The sequence below is a fragment of the Canis lupus genome, chromosome 28, assembly GCF_048164855.1.
Source record: "Canis lupus baileyi chromosome 28, mCanLup2.hap1, whole genome shotgun sequence".
Taxonomy (NCBI): Eukaryota; Metazoa; Chordata; class Mammalia; order Carnivora; family Canidae; genus Canis; species Canis lupus.
In genome coordinates, this window is record NC_132865.1 from 27,398,676 (window position 1) to 27,420,874 (window position 22,199).

The window sequence follows — 22,199 nt, forward strand, 5'->3', positions numbered from 1 at the left end:
GGTTTTCAGCAGGATCCCTTGGGTTTATGCTTAAATATCTTACCTTGTACAATGACTGACATTTGATTTTTTTCATTTCTGGGTTGTTTGCTTCCCTTTACCCAGAGGATCACAATGCAATGGATAATCAAAAGTGTAGGCAGTTATTACAGAGCTATACTTCTGTTACCTTATGTTCTCACAGTGAGATGTAGGTATCCTTGATATTCTAAGAAATCACTATATTCCTCCCACATAAAACATGACTCAGAAGACCTGGTGGGGTTGGCTGACACAGTGCTTCTGTCTCTGCACTGCCTGTGCTGAAAGACCAGTTCTTTTGCTTCTTTTCCAATTTGTCGTGGATCAATACTTCTGTAAGACACAATAAAAACAAATGACTAGAAAAGTGAAATAAAAAAGCATTTGTGATACTACCTCCTTTTTTATTATTATATTCAACAGACATAAAACTGCTCTGTGAAATTGCTATAAGAGTTTCTAAACACAGGGCGCCCTGGTGGCTCAGCGCTTTAAGCATCTGCCTTTAGCACAGGTCATGATCTCTGGGGTCCTGGGATGGAGTCCACATTGAACTCTCTGCTCAGCAAGGAACCTGCTTCTCCCTCTCCCTCTTCCTGCCACTCCCCCTGCTTGTGCTCTCTGTTAAGTGAATAAATAAAATCTTTTAAAAAATTAGAGTTCTAAACACTTGCTCTCCTTTTCTGTGTCTGATGATGGACGGCATGCACACTGGTCATGGGTGGGCTGCATGGATGTTGCAGTGGCCGGCTGGTTTTCTTAGTTCTCACTGCAGTTCCATACCTGCCTGACGATCCACTCAGAGAGTAGGTGACACTGCCTCCCAGCCTGCTGCAGAACAGCGACAGGCTCAGAACTCCCTTATTCTCCCTCATCTGGAGCAAAGGAGGAGCTGGAAGGTCGTGCTTCGGAGCCGAATGCAGGGCGGGGGGAAATAGAAAGGGAGCTGTGTGAAAAATTAAAAGGCAGGGTTGATGGCAGTGCCAGCTTAATGAAAATAAGGTTTCAAATGTTTGACCCTGAGCATATAATTAAAAGTTTGTTGCAGATGATATTTTCTAATCACCTCACACTACAAAAAGGTTCAAAATTAAAATTATTTTTGTCTTATGAATTTGGTCCAGGAATGAAGTAATTAAAGGGGGTCTTCATGTTCATGAAAAATTCAATAGGGAAAGAATCTGGAGAGCTTAGTAAAATAATAGACTGAACACATTGTCTTATTTTTCTCTTTCTTTTTAGTTGCCCTTTTGAAATGGAGCTGATGGTAATTTTGTCTCCCAAGCCTCAATGCATATTGAGGATAGATTAACTAAACAAACACACTGGTCTAGGAATCAAGGACCCCAGTTATCATCTTGTCACTACTTACTAGCCATCTGGCCTCCAATAGATCACTTTAGACCTCAGTTTTCTCTTCTTAAGATAGGAAGACTGTTACTTCTCTGTCTTACTCAGAGGACTTCTCTGTCTTTCTAGGAGGACCGGGTTAGTTAGTGGACTTTGGAGATCATCAGGCATGTTATACGCACTTAGATATGTGTACGTATCTATGTACGTATACACATAGGTATGTGTACATATCTATGTACGTATGGCATCACTCTTCATTTTTATCAAATATTTATTTTCTTGAACTCTCTTGAGTACATCCTAAGTTTATTATTAACTCATCCATGTATATTTTAGGGGCCTTTCATCCTAACCTCAGTATATCCATGATTTTCAACATAAAATTTTTCTATTCTTGTTTTAAAATGTAGAGGAAAGAATGAATCATTTAAATATCATCTCCAAGATGAACCTCATTTGACCAGTGATGCTAAGCATTGCTGTGGTGCTAAGCTTCCTGGACTGGATGAAAGGGAGTCCTGCACGCACATACACACCCAAGCCCTTGACACTCTGCTGTCTCATGGTACCCCCTGGTCAGGCCTTCAATTTCCACATGATCATACTTTATTGTCCTTGTTATGCTTCACAATTGGTCACAATGGGACTTCCTTTGGAGAACAGTCATTGCAAATGAGAACACAAAGGAGGTCATTGCCCTGGGAACAAAGAAGCAGGTGGTCTCAAGGCTATGACACTTGGCAGAACCTAGTCCTAATCAGCCTCTTTGACCCCTGGGGAGAGAGGTCTGAACAACCTAAATCTAAATAGGAAAAGTTCTGGAAATGGAAAATGGAAGAGTACTTTTCACCCTAGTAACTGGAAGGATCTACGTTAGCCTCCAGAAAAGTTACTTAAGACTCAAGAACAGGTTGGAGGATCTACCCATCCATTCAAGTATTATTTGAGCACCTATCCTGAACCAGGGCCAGTGCTTGGTGCTGGGTAAAAAGAAACAATAATCTGGATCCTGCTCCTGAAAAATACAGATTATTGTAATATCACATGTGGAAATAGCTTCAGGAAACTTGTTTTCCTTTTCTGCTTTGAAGGTTAATGCCGTGTCATAAGGTCAGAGGAAGTTGCAAAAGATCAGCTTGAGTTTATTTTCACCTTTATACAGTTATAGCTGTGATTTGCTTAGACCACTGCTCCAGCTTTTACTATGTTCCGTCCACTAGACATTCTTCAAAATGTCTGTGCCCAGTTTCTGTTGTTTTTAGGGCTGAGCTAGCAATGTCAAGGGAAGCATTTGACAGGCCAGAGTGAGGTCCTGGCTCCCTCCAGGGTGTGGTTCTTTGTCCTGCAGTCCAAACACTTGCCTTTGTCAGTGATCACAGATTAAGCATCCTCTTGTGGATTGATGTGTACTTATTGTCTAACAAGAGACATGAGTAAATGAGAATGCCCATTTGTTAATTTACAATTGGGTTGGACCCTTTCTGAGATATAAATGCTTGTATATTATAATCGGGACAACTCCTCACTGATACTCAGGTAACTTGAGGTCACTCTGGTCTTCCAGAGGCTGCTTCCTGAGACTGGAATCAAAAGCAATGGCAAATAATCTTGGGGCTACTTGGGACAGGCACCTAATGTCAATGTATTGTGTATTCATTTCCATGATTCTTTCTCTTTCCTTCATCTGTAAGTTTATTTTCTGATCATGTTTTGCCCACAGAGGACACTTGGTTAATGCTGACTGCCTGCAGGCCTTGAGAATCTGGAATCTAGAAATCTGCACTCTGTACTTTCCAGTAGAAACACATTTGAGGGATGCCTGGGTGGCTCAGCTGTTGAGCGCCTGCCTTTGGTCCAGGGCATGATCCTGGAGTCTCAGGATCAAGTCCCATATCGGGCTCCCTGCATGGAGCCTGCTTTTCCCTCTGCCTATGTTTATGCCTCTCTCTCCATGTCTCTCATGAATAAATAAATAAATAAAATCTTAAAAAAAGGAAAAAAAACCACATTTGAATTATGTCAAAAAGTACAGCTCTTTGGGTGTCCCCAGGAACTCTTTGACAAGTCTGGTCAGTATTGAAGAATCGTGAGTGTGGAAAGCACCCTGATCTATGAGTTAGGAGGCAAGAGGCTTGGTCTGGCTCCTCCCCATTGGTGCAACAGTGGCTTAACTCCTCAGCAGGAGGAGGAAGTTAGAAAGGGTGAGCAGTAAGGACTTGTAATGTTCCAGTGATCCTGGGCTGCTGGAGCTAGACACAGACTTGTTAGTTCCTCAGGCTACATTGAAGTGGAAAGTACTCTGTGTGCCATTGCCATTTTGTTAAGTGTATTCCTTTATATACCTACTATGTCTCAAGGACTTGGGAGTCAGTGGTGAGCAGAGACAAGACTATTGCATATAGACTTGAAAAGGACTCTGCAGACCATCCAAGTCCCACATTTAACCCTCACGATCTCCCCACCCCCATTGCTATCACAACCAGATGTTTGTATTGGTGCCTACTTATACATATGTTGGATGCATGTGCCAGTGCGATGCCTGCTTTTCTGGCAGTCTGTATCCTTTGAGAGTGGACAGAGGGGTTAAATAGAGAGATGTGGATATCTGTTTGGCTTCTCTCATCTTTTATTTCAGAGCTTTTGGGAGAGCTGATAAGTCATTTTCTGCTGTGGTCACTAAGCCAACTTAATTTCCCTAACCTATATTATCTATTTAGTGGTTGAATTTGTGTTGATAAATGTGACATTTATACTTTTTGGTAAAGAATACAATTTTGATAAATGTTTATGTCAATTTAGGCTTTTTGAAACCGTTTAGAAACTGTGAATGTTGATGTAGAATGTTTAAATTATACTTAAGCTATTTATACGACTCTTCTCACTTTCATTGTTAAACTGCCCCCACCCCCAGCCCTAAGCAGCATTTCACCCCAGGAGCTGCACCATCCCAAAGCACTGAATTGTTATAAAATCAGCAGGGGGGATGGAGTGCTGAATCCCGGGCACAGTGACACACGTGCAATCCCTTCATACCATGAGTATTCGGTTCCATTTCTTACTGGAAGGCATAAAACTAATTGCTATGTGCATTTTTAAACCACAAAAATGTCCTGGCAGAAAATGAATGCCTGGGGATATTTGTATCCACATCCCACAGTGGAGTAAGCAGGAGAAGTAGTTCCAGTGAAGGGAGAAGCATAAGTCTGCCTTGAAAAATCTCTTCAATTTCCCAAATTTATTTTATATATTCTCTTTTGAATAGAACAAATTTCAAATATTTCTTCACAGCTCAACAGATATATGTTATTGAAAGTGCATATTATCCCTTCAAGTTTGGGAATGAAGAATACATACATTTTCTATGGGGTGTGTGTGTGTGTGTGTGTGTGTGTGTGTGTGTGTTTAACCAGCATTTTCTAAGCAGAAAAGGGGATTGCAAATACAAGGATCTTAGAGCTACTTGACTTAAGTGTAGACTGCAAATAAGAGTTGCTCTCCAAGCTTCAAAATACACAACATCTGGGTTTGTTCATTACTTTTTAAATAGAATGTTTTATCGTAAACATGGAAAACGTGATGACATTGAATAGTTGGTCTTATTTTAAAGACTCTGTAGAGCTGGGATATTCTTTTCAACTTAGAAAAAAAATATTTCATCAAAATGTATTTCTCCTTATTTGTAAGGGAAATAACATATTTTAATGTAGGAAGTACACAGCTGCAATTTATTTGAGGCGTTTTCCAAGAGTGGAGATGCCAATTGAAACTCAGAATCAAGTAAGTTTTTTTGCTAGACTATTACCCAGTGAGGGGTTGCGTATAATCAATGCAGACAATGGGCATTTTAACATTCATTAATTTGTTTAATAAATAATTGTGCAGAAGAGAAAATGTATCATGCTTTTCATGATTTGGGAGATAATAATATCTCTAGGTGTCTGTAGGTGTCAGCATATACGATAGGTCCTTCTGGTTTCTGCCAATAAACAAGGAGCTTTGTGTGTACGTGCATTGTGTGAAAATTCAGTTGTAAATATGTCCCCTCTCCTTTTTAAGGAAATCCTAGAAAGAACATAGAATTTGTCATCTGGGTATGAGTATTTTTAATTTATATTAAGTATTTATTCATTATTTAAATATTGAGCTTCAGTAGGACATTGTAAATATAACCTATATGAAAGTTTGATGTTCATGTGTATGTTAAAGAATTTATCTCAAAAAGTATGCATTATATTTTGAAGTAAATAAGAAAATTTTGAAAAGTTAAAAAAAGTAGATAGCTATTTTATAAAACCAATTAAACACTAGGAAAGAAATGAAAGGCTATTTAAAATTTAATAACAGACATCTTAAGAATTTATCTTTAAATCAGAAAATGTTTAACTGCCAGTGCTAGAAACACAGAACCCCAGAAACTTGTACTTCCATGAAAATTGAACTAATATAAAAGTTTACTGGGAGAAGTGCCTTTCAAAATGAAGTGTAAGCTCCTCATAGGTATGTCTTTCTTTGATTCTGTGTATTCTTTTTTCACTCAGTATATCCTCAACGATCTTCATTCAGTGTTTCGCACCTAGTCCATATCTATTAAATAGTTCTTGCTAAATTAATAGGTGAATTTTTAAAAAAGATTTTATCTATTTATTCATGAGAGACACAGACAGAGAGGCAGAGACATAGGCAGAGGGAGAAGTAGGCTCCCTGTGGGGAGCCCAATGTGGGACTCAATCCCAGGACCCTGGGATCAAGCCCTGAGCTAAAGGCAGACGTTCAGCCACTGAGCCACCCAGGGGACCCAATAGGTGAATTTTTAAAAGGTGAAGGAGGAAAGAAAAAAGGAAGAAGGGGCCTAGAAAATGGGAAGCTCCACAGAAAGTGTTTTAGATGCCTTTTACACATTCATTGTAGCCAGCGACCCAGTCTCTAAAGCTTTGCCAGGGGGAGGTGATGGAGATGAACGGGTAGAAGGACGCTTGCAGGAGCTGCTGCAGAAGCATCACAGGCACAATGATCCAGCTTGAATCTGGGGTTTCATGTGCAGATATCTTTACTATCACCATGGATCTCGCTGAGTCAGGAACTGCTTTTATGCTGATGACAGGAGCTGAGGGCTTAGGGAACAATGGTTGAGTACTACTATTCGGTACTAAATGTATTTGTCTGGATTGTGATTTGGGCTGAGAGAACTCTGCAAACCCAGGGTGATGGCTGAGAAGGGAAACAAGACTGGCAGGGTGTTACCTAGGCTCCTTGAACATCATGTCCTGACTCCCTTCCCAGGGCCCAAAGCAGTTGTTAAGCCACATGCCTCAGACTGAAGAGAGTTTTGCAGATAACGTCAGGTAAATCCACTGGAATGCAGAAATATTTTATCTGGAGAAAAGATCTATAACAAGCCAGTGAGACTTATTTATCCCTCCTTTCACAATGTTCAAAGCAGGTAGAGTTATTTTCCCAGCTATGCAGAGTAACACACACTTGGAAAATGTTTAGAGGGGCACCTGGGTGGCTGAGTGGTTGAGCGTCTCCCTTTGGCTCAGGTCATGATCCTGGGGTCCTGGGATCTAGTCCCACATCAGGCTCCCCGGAGGGAGCCTGCTTCTCCCTCTGCCTATGTCTCTGTCTCTCTCTGTCTCTCATGAATAAATAAATAAAATTTTAAAAACAAATAAAAAGAACATGCTTAGAGAAAGTTTGAATTATCCAGGAGTAATTTTTTTTAAAGAAGTTTACATTTCTTTTTTTTTTAAATTTACATTCTTGAGCATCTGTTGTATGCCACATACTTTTAGATGTTATTGAGTTTGGGTTTTTTTTTTTTTTTGCATTGATTTATTTTCTTAATTGAGATGTAATTCACACACTGTAAAATCTGCCTTCTAAAAGTGTACAATTAATCATCTTTCAGTATATCAATGAGGATGTACAACCCTCACTACCATCTAATTCCAGAACATTTTCATTAGCCCCCCCAAAAAAATATCCCATTACCAGTCACTCCCCATTTCTTCTCCTCATCCCTAAGTAATCAGTAATCTATTTCTATTTTTATGGACTTGCCCGTTCTGGACATTTCATATCAATTGAATCATACAATATGTGACCTTTCATGTCTGACCTCTTTCACTGAGCATAATGTTTTCAAGGTCCATCCATGGTGTAGCATGTACTGTACTTCATTCCCTTTTATGGAATATAAATATAATAATAATAATTATATTATTATTGCTAAATTTATGGAATATAAATATTATAATAATAATTATATTATTATTGCTAAATAATATGCTGACATGTAACCATATACCGCATTTGTTTATCCAAATGAATATTTGGATTTTGTTTCCTTTTTGGTAATTAGGAATAATACTACTATTAACATTTATGTACTAGTTTTTAAGTGGATGTATGCTTGCATTTTTTCCCGTGTATTTACCTAGCAGTGGAATTGCTGGTCTGTTTGATAGTTCTGTGTTTAATTTTGTCAGGACTGTTTTTCACAGTGGCTGTGCTACATTACAGCCATCTAAGTGGGTGTGAAGTGCCATCTCATTGTGGTTTTGACTTCCATTTCTCTAATGCCAGGGATATCAAGCATCTTCTCATGTGCTGATTGGTCATTTGTACATTATCAGAGGTGGAAAAATGTGGAGGAGTAATTTTGTTTAGTATTATTATGCATTTCTGAATTATTCCAGGAGATAAAAATTAACAGACTTCAATTCTCTTCATCAGCGAACATTTATTGATCATCGTCTATGTACCTGCTGGCAATTGCTTGGGAAGATGGCATTCATTCATACTTTTGAGTGAAATTGTCTCTGAACTCAAAAGAAATTTTTGGATGCTGATTATGAGTTTACATATTTCTATTCTTTAAAATATTTTTAAACATATTATTTGTAAATACTCCTTACACCCATCATGGGGCTCAACTCACAACCCTAAGATCAAGAGTTGTATACTCTTCTGACTAAGCCAGCCAGACCCCCCGAGTTTATGTATTTTTAAAAGTAAAACTCTTTTTATGTCTGATTTCTATAATAAATTATATTTTACTATTATTTCTGCTGCTTAGATAATCTATTAATTTAATTATTAACAAGTCTGTATACAGTGTTTGGTGTTTATTTAGGCATTGTTGTAAGCATGTTAAAAATGTCAATTCATTTAATCCTCATTACAACCAATAGCAGATATTGTTATCATTCCCATTTTACAGATGAAGAGACTGAGGCAAAAAGAGATCAAGTAACTTGCTCAGTGTTACACAGTTAGTAAGGCGGTGTGGCTCTGGAACCATGCTCTGCCGTCCCTCTTCTATATGATCTTACTCATGTCAGTATATGGGATAAGGAATTTATAGCCCAATCATGTATTTATTTGACAAATATTTGTTGAATACTCTCTGCCAGCCACATTCTAGGCACTGGGGAAGCACCAGTGAGGAAATTGAGCAGAGGTCCTGCCCTTAAGGAGTTTCTCTTCTAGTCCATACGATAGACCATATTTTATAACCAGAGAGACCTATTATCTATAAGGTGGTATTTTCTTTTCTTTCTTTCTTTCTTTCTTTCTTTCTTTCTTTCTTTCTTTCTTTCTTTCTTTCTTTCTTTCTTTCTTTCAAGTAACACAAGGTAAGGGGAGAGATAGTGATGAGGTGGTAGGAGAAGTGGTTAGGTAAAGAGTCAGGGGAAGCTTTTCTGAGTAAGTGGCATTTGAACAGCAAAGGGGAATGAAGTGAACCATAACGATGTCTAGAAGAACAGTATTCTAGACTAAAGAACTATAGGTGTAGAGGCCCTGAGATCAGAGCTTCACTGGCAAGCTCCAGGAACAGAAAGGAAGGTGTTTTTAAAGGATTGCTAGAATTGATAACTGGAGAAGAAGCTGTTGTGGGGCAAGCATTCAACCAGGGACAGGCCATTGCAGTTGTACAGGAAAGGGGTGATGCTGGCCTAGACCGGGATGGAACACTACTTGGATTTAGGAAATATCTTAAAGGTAGGACCCAAATGACTTAGTGATGTTATGCGAGGGTTATCAGAAAAAAGATAGAGTCAAGATTAAATCCAGATTTCTGGGTCTGAGCTACTGGGGTGTGTGGGCCTGCCATTTGTCAAGTTACAGAACCACTGAAGAAGAACATTCTTGGTAGGAAAATTCAGAGCTCATTTTGAATAGGTCAAATTTAAGATGCCGTTAATCTCTTAGTGGAGATGTTGAATCAGCCCTAGGATCAGGAGTCTGGCATTCAGGGAAGAGGTCCACCTGGAGGTTCAAACTCAGGTGTTTTCAGAATGTCAGTGGTACTGAGCGAGATCTGAGGCGCTGGCCTAGACACCAGGCTAGAGCATTTGGAGAAAAGAGCAGAGGTCTGAAAACCAAGCTCTGAGCTGCTCCTGTGTTCAGGGATACCCAAGATGGGGACATGGGAAAGGAGATTGCAGGGAGGCAGCCAGTGAGGTAGGAGCTAAATGAAGAAGCAGGATAAAGAGTGTTTCCAGAGAAGTTAGTGAGGTGTAAGCCCACCTGGGCTCTCAATGGTTGAAATAAGGAATGGAGGAAATATTATCCCAAATCAGAAATGAGCAACTCTGCTAATCTGTGTTGCTAGCAGTAACAATGAGTGGTACCTTTTAGTTAGTTTCCTACTTAAAAAAAAAAAAAAATGCTTCCTTTGTCTCGCATTACAAATGCTTTACTACCTGACTCATCCTACCTCTTTTCTAACTATATCTTCCACAATCCACCACTCCCAAACCCAGACAACTCTATTAATCTGGCAGTAACAAGCTGCTTCTGCCATTCCATCTATGTGGCCCATCATTTCTTCCTCTTTATTCCCTAATGGGAATAAATATACAGTTTAGGTGGTATGTTCAGTGGAATACTCCAATAAGGACTTTCCTGGGCTTTCCTCTTAATACCTATATTATTCAGGGTTCTCCAGAGGTACAGAGCTATATATATCTGAGAGAGAGACTTTAAGAAATTGGCTCATGCAATTGAGGGGCTGGCAAGTCTGAAATCTGCAGGGTTGTAAGGACTAATGTTGCAATTTTGAGTCCAAAATCCGTAGAGCAGGCCAACAAGCAGGAAACCTGATAGGGTTTCTATGTTACAGTCTTCAGGCAAAATTGTTTCTCCCTCAGGAAACCTGTTTGTATATTAAACTCCTTCAACTGATTAGATGAGGCCCACCCACATTGCAGACGTTAATCTGCTTTACTTAGAGTCAGTTTATGAAATGTTAATCACATCCACAAGTACCTTTACAGCAACATCGAGATTAGCATTTGACCAAGCAACTAGTCACCTTAGCCCAGCCAAGTTGGCATATAAAATTAACCATCACAATAATTTCATAATTTGCTTGGTCTATGATTCTATTTCAGCTACAGCTCTTTCCACTAGACTTACGTCTTGGGCTGTCTCTCTGTTCCAAATGCATATTAGTTATCTATTGTGGTGTAATAAGTTACCCTCTGACCCCAACTTTAGCAGCTTAAAGCAACAAACATTTGTTACCTCACAGTTTCTGAGACTTGGGGGATCTGTGAGTGGCTTCGATATCTGGTTGGGGCTTAGGGTCACTCATGAGGTGGCAGTCACAATGTCAGGGGGGCTGTAGCCATCTCAAGATGTCACTGGGGCTGAAGAATCTGCTCCCCGTCCAGGCCTTTGCAACACAGCAGCTTGTTTCCCAGAAAAGTGGTTGGAAAAAGAGAGAACCCAGTACAGAAACCACAGTCTTTTATAACCTAATCTTGGAAGTGACATAACTTCTTTTCTGCTGAATATCACAATGTCGCACAAACCCATCCAGTCCAGTGGGAGGGTGTGAATACCAGGAGGTAGAGCTCTCTGGGGGCCATCCCGGAGGCTGAAGCACCCCTGTATTCTCAGCTTCTTCTCCCACCACACCAGTCATGGCGTATGGCATGCAGAGGACACACACTCAGTGGATGTTTGTGGGATGAATAGCTGATCGAATGAGGACACAAACCCAGAGAATATGAGGTTGTGTTGAAATTCTGATGGCATTTTCCACTAAAAAATAATGTGCAAGGAGGGAGCGTTCCTTTCCCTATATTATTAGAAATGTTTGCATTGCCAGTAATAACCATTCATGTCTGCAAATATTTTAAAACTCCTGTTAAAAGTCAGAATGACCCAGTCACTTTGCTTTTATTTTAAACAGTTGAAATAATTCCCACTGAAAAAAATAGGGATTTTTTTTGGGGGGGGTGGATATTGGGTGATGTCTGGGTCAATAAGGAGGTAATTTGGGAATGGACCCAGTTATAGGTAGAGTGGATCTGGGTGATACTGGTTGCAGCAGTACAAAACTTGAAGTGGCATGCATGCATTGGGTACTGGGATTCTTATGCAAAATGGGATTGGAAGGATGCTTAAGAAAACCTTCCTTTCTCACGAATATAGCATTGTTAAATATTGCTTCAGATTTTAATTTCAACTTTGAAAGCTAAGCAAAAGTGAAAGTATGTAATGGTCAGGATCCTCTGGGTCTTCTTATTGTCCTTAAATGTGCTTCATTGGAACCATACTTCTGGATAGAATTTTGGAAATTGTGTCACTGGCAACTGTTACCACCTTTCTTAATTTTGTTTTTAATTTTCTAAGGTCCCATGAGTTGATTATGAATTCTTAGAAATCATAAAAAAATATTTTTGAAATGAAACAATGCCTCAGTGCTGCAGGACATGTAAATTTTGATTTTCATATTTTTAATTTAAATAAAGTAAAAACTTTGGGGCTTTTCTCTCCTGGTTGCAGACCTGAGTGGCGCATGGACTGTCATTTTTCCCTCTAATAAGAAGATGAGGGACTAGTCCAGCTCATTAGTGGGAAATAGCATAAGAAACATACCAGGAAAATAAGTGTATTTGAAAGGAAGGCTAACTGGTTAGAACACAGTAGCATGTACAACACTGCAGAGAAAAATGAAGGTATGATGCCAAAAAAAGCTTAAAAGAAAAAAAAAATCACAGAATGACTGGGAGAAGAAGAGGCTGGTTATCCTAACAAAGAATAAAATCTACTATACCTGAAAGCAAGAAAGACAGAAAGAAAGAAAGAAAAAGAAAGAAAGGAAGGCAGGAAGAAAGGAAGGAAGGAAGGAAGGAAGGAAGGAAGGAAGGAAGGAAGGAAGGAAGGAAGGAAGGAAGGAATCAAGGGGGAAAAGTTTTCTTTTTTCTTTAAAATAAAATAAAAAAAAATCAGAGGGAACCTGAATGGTTCAGTTGGTTGAGCATCTGCCTTTGGCTCACATTGTGATCCTGGGGTCCTGGGATGGAGTACTCCATCATGCTCACCTCAGGGAGACTGTTTCTCCCTCTGCCTGTGTCTCTGTATCTCTCATGAATAAATAAGTAAAGTCCTTAAAAAAAAAAAAAAAAGAGGGGCAGCCTGGGTGGCTCAGCGGTTTAGCGCTGCCTTCAGCCCAGGGCCTGATCCTGGAGACCCGGGATCGAGTCCCACGTCGGGCTCCCTGGATGGAGCCTGCTTGTCTCTGCATCTCTCTCTCTCTCTCTCTCTCTCTCTCTCTGTCTCTCATGAATAAATAAATAAAATCATAAAAAAAAAGAAATCAGAAAGCAAAAAAAAAGTTGAAAAACGTATAATAATTTCTATTGAAAAGGACTTGAGCTATCTCTGCTAGCATTCACCCAGTTGAACCTTTTGCCCAAAATGATTACATTTTATGAATCATATTTAACTGATAGCAACAAAAATATTTTCAAAAGCAAGAGAATATTTTAAAGCTTTCATCTACTTACATAACACAAATCCTAGGGAAAGGTTCATACGTTTAGTATGTGGGGCTCAGAAGGCCAGCTGAGGTGATCAAAGCCAATAGATTTGGCATGTATTTACAGACTCACAACATCTTCCTTTTACAGAGAGTTTCCTGGTTCACTGTTCCCTTGCTCCTCAGGCCTGGTCACCAGCCAGTGAAGTAGGAATGACATAATACCTGTCTACTGACTTCCCCAAGAAGTCCATTAACTGTCAAAGTGCAGGCTGTGTTTGGCCATCACTTAAATCTTGCAAGCAGACTTTGAATGAATGTGGAGGTCGAGGCATTCTCGTTTGACTATCCTATTGAAGCTGAATTCCAACGGAAAGATTGGGAATTTTCTAGGTCTATAAATCATCAACTCTATACTTTTCCTGCCCCCCTAGAAACTCAGAACATAGAAGGACTGTCATAATTAAGCAACTAAATACATTTTCTTAAGGGTCTCCTGCCCAATTGCCAGTATGCTTTCTTTTCAGAAACTGGTTCCACAATCTCTACTTCTCTCTCTTTGATGATAGGTAGATGATAGAGAGATATTCGTGTACACACATACACACATACACACACACAATGATGTTGCATATATATGGGATTGCTTTTATTTTTTTTTTAAAGATTTTATTTATTCATGACAGACACAGAGAGAGAGAGGCAGAGACACAGGCAGAGGAAGAAGCAGGCTCCATGTAGATAGCCTGATGCAGGACTCGATCCTGGGACTCCAGGATCATGCCCTGGGCTGAAGGCAGGCGCTAAACCACTGAGCCACCTAGGGATCCCCTATATCATCTTATTTAAACAAAAATAATAATCAAAATGTTTAAAGAGAGATGCCTGGGTGGCTCAGTGGTTGAGCTTCTTGACAAGCAGGAGGAGCCCTGGGCTTCATGTGAGGGAGGTTTTGCTCATAGCCCAGAGAATGATATGAAAGACAAAGTTGGGGGTGATGTGAGCATAAAAAGCAAGACATACAGGTCAGAGAGCCTCAGTCCTAAGCATTTAGGCAAAGAGGGTGAATTTACACAAAAGATGAGAATTTGGAACTAGTGTGCTAAATGAGAGCAAAAATATGTAGCAAGAAGGATAGAGACAGAATTAGCTGAAATTATTTTATGGTTGAGCCACAAGAAATTCTTCCGGGGTTCTTTTAAACCTTCGGAAGGAACCATGAAAAGCATTGAGCTAATTCTGACACCACAATAATAACAACAATAATAAGAGCAGCTAACATTATCAGACACTTTCTGTGTGCCAAAATGTATGCTAACTGCTTTATAACAATGATCTCATTTGGCAGACCAGATTTTATGTTTAGTTTATTTGAAAATGTAAGTCCTGCGATATATTTCTGTGTAAAGAAATCAAAGAATGTAGTTCCTTCTTATGCATTCCTTACAGCACATAACCTTTGGGAATATTTTGATGAATCCTTAATTTTCTGACATGCAATGATTTTAGATTAGATTTTTAATGTGATGGTGATAGAGCTTTTACGGCTTGTCCTCCTCAGTTGCTTGAGAACGTTCTGGTGAGCTGTTAGTTCTGTACTTGTATATAATTGTCGTTTCTCTGGCAATTGGCTAATATAATCATCAGGAAATCATTGCTTTTTTAGCCTTTAAAAATGTGCTATTTACCTCATTTCTATGGCTTTTCTCTAAGAACTTTTAGTTCTTATTTAGGTGTTATTTAAACATTATTATTACCTCTCTTGACAGCTTATGTTCCAGCATATCATGTTGGTCTGCTTTAAAAGGTTTAATTTTTTTCTTAGGATTTCTGATTGTCCAGAGAGCACATGAGACTGCTTTGTTCCGAATTTTAATGACCAGTTAGGGTAGCAAGCGCCACTTTTTGTTTTGAATATATTTTGCCATGAGTGTATATTTTTTTCCTATAACTCAAAATATTGTATGCGCATTAGGCTTATAACAAGCTTAATTCAAATCGTACATGTAAATATATTTTGTCTAGTGGGCTTTTCTGTTAACATTCCTGAGTTTTTGTTTTAGCATCATAATGTGCTGCCTTTTACATTAGAACAAAAGCCCCCAAATGTCGGTTCATCAGCTGACAATACCAGTTTTGTCTCTTAATTAGAAAAGAGAATAAAGCTGTTTAGGGGTGTCAATAAAATGACAGATGCATCATTAGCAGACGGCTATGGTGGATCAGTTCTGTGCAAATACTTGGAATGGAATTAATAGGAATTTCGGCTAGCATATTTAAATCACAAGCTGGGAGAAGAAAGCAGTGTTTTAATGCAGTGAAGTAGTAAAAGAAAACGGGAGTGAACGGCCATTTAAGACTGAATTAAGAGTGTAAGAGAAATCAGGTTGCAATAGATAATAAATTACTGAGAATTTTATATATTATTAATATATCACAAATGAGCCATTATGGGTATTGTATGATTAATTCATTTAATAAATATTTATTGAGGGTCTACTACATGCCAGGTGGTAAATTTAATGAGAGAGTACAAGCCCTGAGTCCAAACCCAATGTGACTGTCCCTTGTAATTAGTAGGACAGAATTTCAGTTCAACCATAAATCTCTGAAGAGGTTCTTTGAAGTTTTTGCATTTGGATGGTCTCACACTGTGTAAAACCCAGGTCACTCAGTGTGATTCAGAAGAGAATTCCATTTAGTTCCTATTTCCTCAATGGTTGGCGAGGTTGCTTTAGCAAGCTAGGCAGGTGCACATGGGTGTGTCCTGCACAAGGTGTTAAGATCATGTTATTCAGTGATCAAGAAGCACTTTACTCACAAGACTAATCACTATACTTATTCAATTATTATATTCCCAGTACTTCAAATAGTGCCTCCATAGAGTAGGCAACAGCACATACTTATTAATAAATGATTGAGAAAAAATCCATATGAAACTGAAGGCAAGCAATAGACTAATTAGATAAACTGTAAGAAAGGTATGAATTATGCTAAAAGATCTTCATTTTGTTTGAAATCTATTCAGTGCTTGCTCACTCTGTCAACGCTTAGAACACCTGAGTTATGCCATATACTGTCATTGTCCTAGAGGGTTGAAAATGAAACATACAGTCCCTGCCCTCCAGGAGCTGCCAGTTTAGCCTTTCTTTTGGAGTGATTCTGGCCAAACTAGAAATCCTCCCCATGATGTATGATCCTATGAAGTAGAAGAATACAAAATCTCACAGACCTCTAAGGGTTGGCCTTGGAGCTGTGTAAAAATGCCACTTTTTGGTAAATCTCTGCAGGAAAAATGTATCCACCCTGAGTCAAGACCCACATACATAGTATTGTGGGTGACCCTCAGATTATGTCTGGAAATTTTAAGTGTGCCCTCTCAGGAATTGCCATGCTCTCTCTTTTACCTCATATCCCCCATTTCAGCCACCTTTGTTCCAATGATGTCTCTAGTGTGTTTAACACTAGACACTCTAGTGTCTCTAGTGTGTTTAGCACTCGTTTCTCTATATGACAATATCATCTAATGATAAATGATAAAGAATCAGGAACAAGTATTTTCTTAACATTTTAGTTTTTTTAAAAAAAATTTAGTTTTTACATTAATAAAGAAATTAAATTTAATAGGTATTATTCAAAATCAGTAAATAAGTAGGAATAGGAATAATGGGTATTATTCAAAATCAGTAAATAAGTAGGAATAGGAATAATAGGTATTATTCAAAATCAGTAAAATACTTCACGTGTGAGCTGAAATTTTCATTTCGCAAACAAAAGTACTACATCTTGCAGTTTGCATTGTCTCATTGTTTAAGATTTTAAGCATAAAAAAAAATTCCAGAGGGTTACAAAGAATGGCAGAATTGTGACTGGTTCTCTTCCTTCATCATTACGATCACTGTGCTATCATATATATTTAGAATCTACTATTTAAATAAACCACCGAGGTTAGGAAACATTAATTACATTAAAAGTGAATTTATATATTTTCAAGCAGTTAAGAATTGTACTCTTGAAATAATGCATGTAGTTGAGTCTGGGTCAGGAGAGACAGCTGTATAATTGGTAATTCTTCTAATTTAACTTTCTTGCAGAATACCATGTTCATAAGAGGAAAGGTAAGAAAATTGCTTATTTGTGTAAGCCCAACAATTACTTAGACCTTAGGTCAATAAAAGGAGTACTTATCTCTTAGATTGTTTAGAAGTGTTGACACATGGTAATTATAAAAAGCAGACCTACTTTTAATAGTTTCATCATTGTTTCTCAATCGTCTGTGGAGTGACCACCTTATTGTCTGTGTCCTAGTAGATAGCTCCCGCCATTCTGCCCTTGGTCTGCCATTGTAACTATCTGCCAAACCTGTGGACCAAGACTTACCTGAACCTAAAACCAGTGTTCTCCTCAAGCAGACCCTAGCAGGGCTTGGTGGCCCTCACTCTGACTTCTCTTTAAACCCTGATCTGTGTGGGACCACTTGGTTGGTCCCTGAGTATGAATCTGTTATTACTCTACCCTGGTATGATTCCTTGACTTAATTGACATTCTAGACTTTGAAACTTGTCTGCCTGAACCTGCTGTGCCTAACTGCCCCTCTTTGTCTTCAGTGACAGTGGTCTTCCTATCTTTTGTTACTAATCAGCTCACATCTGCCCTTTGCCTTTGTCCACATTTTGTCCCTGGCACACCTACCTTCCTGGCTTGTTTGCTGGCCCAGCTTCATTACTCTACCACTAATTTCCTTAGTTTGGGTAGTCAGCACTTAAGGAGGAGCACATTGATAAGTCAGAGTATGGTTGTATAGATTTCTTCCAGGTCTGCTGGTAGAGATGGGACACAGTGTTGCTTTGACCAGATGAGCACACTGGCAAATGCCAACTGACTAAGGCAAAGGGCAATGAAAGCACCTGTCTGCCCACTGTCTCCTGCTGCCTATGTGCTGTTTCACTAAAGTGACCAGGTAGAGGGTTTTTAGGTTTCCCTGGTTTTTCAAGTATTTTCTCACTTTTGCTTATTTGTCAGTGCCACCAGAAGGATTTTAAAAATAATCCATCCTCACCCCTAATGCAAAACCTTTAATGACTTGACCTTTTCAGTCTGATAACAAATTTTCCAGCTGGTTTACAGACACCAGATTGCACTCTCTACCCTAACCTTCACCCTTCACCCACCCACAACCAGTTCCTGCCCCATGCTTGGATTGTGTTAATTCCATCTCATCCCCTACTCCATCTGCTAAAATTTTGCTTAGCCTCCAAGGCATCAGTGCCTGGGTAGACTCTACGTCTACCCCCTTCCTATTCTATGCGGGTCTCTGCTGTCTTCTCTCTGCCCTGCGGCCCATTTGTGGACACCTGTGTTTAGTACTACTACATTGTTGGATTTTTGTATTTTTTGCATCTGGGCTTCAGACCTCCTAAAGGAGGGACTGTGTTTTGTTCATTGTATATATATATTCAGTGTCCAGCCCTGTTGTTGGTGATAGTATTTTTTAAGTGGTTAAAGAATGAAAGAGAGAAACAAAAATAATGCTATAGTGACTTTGTGAATTACTGTTCTTATTTATTAGAGCTATGTTTGTCTTAGAGTTTAGAGTGAGGATGGAGGTAAAGTGGTCCAAACTGCCAAGTTTAAAGGGATCAAAAAGAATACAGACAAGCAGCCCTGTGAAACTTAGAGGACTGAAACAATCACTGTTGTACAGAATACGATCTGATAGTTGCTATTTATGGTTAAGACCTACAGTCATGAAAAAATCTTTAAATTTATGTGATCATTGTTTAATGATATCAAGTCAGGGAAATTTGTGATAAAATTTACAAGTACTACTATCCTGAACATTTTGTAATAGAGCTATACAAAGCTGACTCATCAGAAATATTTCCATTCCTCTGTGATCCAAAACAAAGGTATTGCTTTATTTTTCACCAATAGCACTTCAAGTATATGTCAATCTTAATTGGCAGCAGGTCTACTTAGAGCTAGGCCACTACGAAAGATTCTTCTACTTACTGCATAAGGTTACATACATTGACTTACTTAGTTTCTGCAAGGAAGAAAGTGCTCAGTTCACTTTATCTTTCCTTTTTTATTTTTTCACACAATAACCACAAGGTGAGGAAAAGAAGCTGTAATGTCAATGCCATCACTTATTATCACTGATTTTTTTAAGTTATAATTACTGACTCATTCACACATTCATTCTTTCAACAAACATGTATCAAACACTTGCCATATGTCAGATACCTTGCCAGGCTCCAGGCGAACTAGATCCACCAAGGTCAAGGGTATATGGTATCAATAGACAAGGAACCGTCCTCTGTATATTGGCATGGCCTGTACCTATGGCAGAGATGGGCCCTCTCTGCTTTGGGAAAATAGGCTCTTTTGGAAATGGGAACACGAAAGCACACAAGAGAAAAATGGAAATGAATTTAAAATATCTGTCTCTGTGTGCATTATAGCTATAGTCAGTACTCAGCTGTTAAATCCAGCAAAAATTCCATTGCTTTAATTAATTTCTTTGTGCTGATTCTTCCTAGTAAGCCTTAATTTTAACAAAGTTAATTAGGTTGAAGATTAAAAATCCCATTAGTGTCGATCATTCACTTCTTGGCTCTGTCAACAAGGTGCTAAAACCTTGCTCGGTTCCGGAGGGGCAGGGGAGGAAAGGGGCAGAAAGAAGCACTCAAGCTAGCCATTTGGCATTCTTCAGAACCAGATATTTAATGCTGTTTTTAAAGCTTTAAATGGATATCTGATACTAGTGTCATTTAAAAGCATATTTTTGTACTTTTCCAAACATGGCTTATCTGAAATTCTTTAGACCCATGGCTGTTTGTTTTCTGAGAAGTCTATGGCAATTGTATGTTTGCTGAGAAACTCTATCCCATCTACTCTGATTATCTAATTTGCAGGTTTGCAGAACATAGATTTTTAATCAAGGACCTGTTTCTACTGTCACCTCGTCCGTCTGTTTATTATGGTTAAAGACTCAATGGTGGCTAATATCTCACCCAGAGCAGGAAAAAACAAACCATTAATAAATTCATGAATTACCTACAAGCCCTAATTGTGTTCAAAATACTCGTTTGTTCAAGTTATACTTTCTGCTTTGGCTCCCATACCCAACATAGAGTGGCAGGAACTGCAGAAATCCAAACACATGCTGTCGACACTCACTCCCAGGTGGTGGCTATAATGCTAATGCAGCAGCCACACAGATAGAAGGGGGGCCAAGACCAGAGCAAGGGAGCCCAACTGCAGGCCTAAATATATTATCTTGCTCACAGTGGAAAGTTACTGGTGAGGAGGAAGCCAGAGAAGGTGGAGGAGGTGGGAAGCTATTGAAATCAAATTCAGACAGGGACAGGGCAAGGGCACTCCACTTCTGACCAGAGTTGAAGGCCATGGGAAATTTGATCAAGGGAAGATTTGAAAAACAAAGTAAACGTTATCCAGAACATTTTTCTCCAAGCAGATGCACCTAAAAATTAGGAACAGTCAGAACAAGGCATAGCCCATAAAATTTCTCTGGGACATGTGAGCCCACAAAAGATGGAGGAACTCCAAAAGACTAGAGTAAATGGGAGGGCAAGTAGGTAGCTTGAACCCTCAACATGTGTGTGTGTGTGTGTGTGTCAAAGGGAGTGTGTAGTGGTGCATAGAATGTTCTGCACATAGTGCATCATCAGAAGTATTGTGTTCACATGGGAAAGCAGAACTTCTTTCCTTGAGCTACTGCACATAAATCCCTACCACTGGCATTACTATTATGTAGACAGGTTAAGTTGGTATGAATAGGTGTGATCACAACAGGCCAACACATGAAATGCAAAAACGGGCGCCTGGGTGGCTCAGTGGTGGGACATCTGTCTTTGGCTCAGATGGTGATCCAGGGTCCTGGGATCAATTCCCACATTGGGCTCCCCACAGGGAGCCTGCTTTTCCCTCTGCCTGTGTCTCTGTCTCTGTCTCTCTCTCTCTGTGTCTCTCATGAATAAATAAGCAAAATCTTTAAAAAAAAAAAAAAGAAATGGAAAAACACAGAGTTTAATTTATAGATGGTCTCTAGCTATCATATCTTGGAAAACTAGGGCCTGGAGCAAGCTCTGTAGAGATGGTTTCCTGTCAAAAACCTATTGATAGACTCGGGTGGGTTGCCTCCACCCGGGGAATATAAGTACCTATTCATGGTGAAGCAAGATGGGATTTCTTCAGGGGAAATGTGTTTCTCTTCGGGCTTTGGGCTCATCATTTAAATAATGAAGATGGGAAACTCCGTTATTTCTGTGGTCCATTTTAATTCTGAAAATCTCTGATTCTTGGCTCTATGAGTGTTGTTATCTACGCTTATCATTCCCTTTTCCCCTCTTCTTTTCTGAAAAAACTCTGAATCTATCGCCTATGAATCCACCCCAAAACATAGCCTGCTACTGTGGAAATCCTGTTCAGACCTGTTGGGCAGAGTATTCTGTTTCTCAGAGCTTAGGTGTTAATTAAGCCTTTAGCACCGCCTCTTATCTCTTCACACACTCCCTGTTCTGGTCAACCTCTACTGCCTATGAGAGTCTGCTTGAAAATGTTCCAACGTACCTTCTCTGTTCAGAGCATCAGCCTTTGCTCATGCATTTTGCATCACAGTTCAAGATAGGAAGGAAAGAAGTTGTATTGACATCTTGCAAAGGGACAGACTGCACAGTCCTAGCTCACTCAGTTAATTCCTCTCAATAAGTGGAATCATTGTTTTAATGATTCTCTGCTAGAAACTTTATGGACATTTAAAGATGCCAGTAAAAAAAAAAAAAAAGAAAAGAAAAGAAAAAAAATAAAGATGCCAGTAACTTACCTGGCCCTATATTTGCGCGTGTGTGTGTGTGCACGCGCACGTGTGTGTGTATACTCACTTAGCATATTCTCATGTGCCAAGAACATAAACTTATGAACTTTAAGCCTGCATTTCTTGGGAGACAGATATGGGTCTGGTTGCCCCATCTGAAATGGTTATCTGTCCAGGTGTCTCCTAATTAATATGAGGTACGGCTCTGAG

At 39.2% G+C, this 22,199-nt stretch overlaps 1 protein-coding gene and 1 long non-coding RNA gene across 5 annotated transcripts in view; one reads left to right on the forward strand and one right to left on the reverse strand.

The window, feature by feature from the left end:
- The window catches only part of CYP7B1 (cytochrome P450 family 7 subfamily B member 1), a 174,516-nt gene that overhangs the window by 79,882 nt on the left and 72,435 nt on the right, over positions 1–22,199 (forward strand). The gene's annotated exons all lie outside the window — the stretch shown is intronic.
- LOC140620342 (uncharacterized) overlaps positions 1–22,199 on the reverse strand; it is a 67,536-nt gene that overhangs the window by 14,176 nt on the left and 31,161 nt on the right. For both annotated transcript variants that reach the window (XR_012020131.1, XR_012020133.1), the window contains exons 7-8: positions 805–967; positions 170–354 (exon numbers count right to left, since the gene is read on the reverse strand). This is a non-coding gene — a long non-coding RNA (uncharacterized lncRNA). The remainder of the gene's footprint in view (positions 1–169; positions 355–804; positions 968–22,199) is intronic.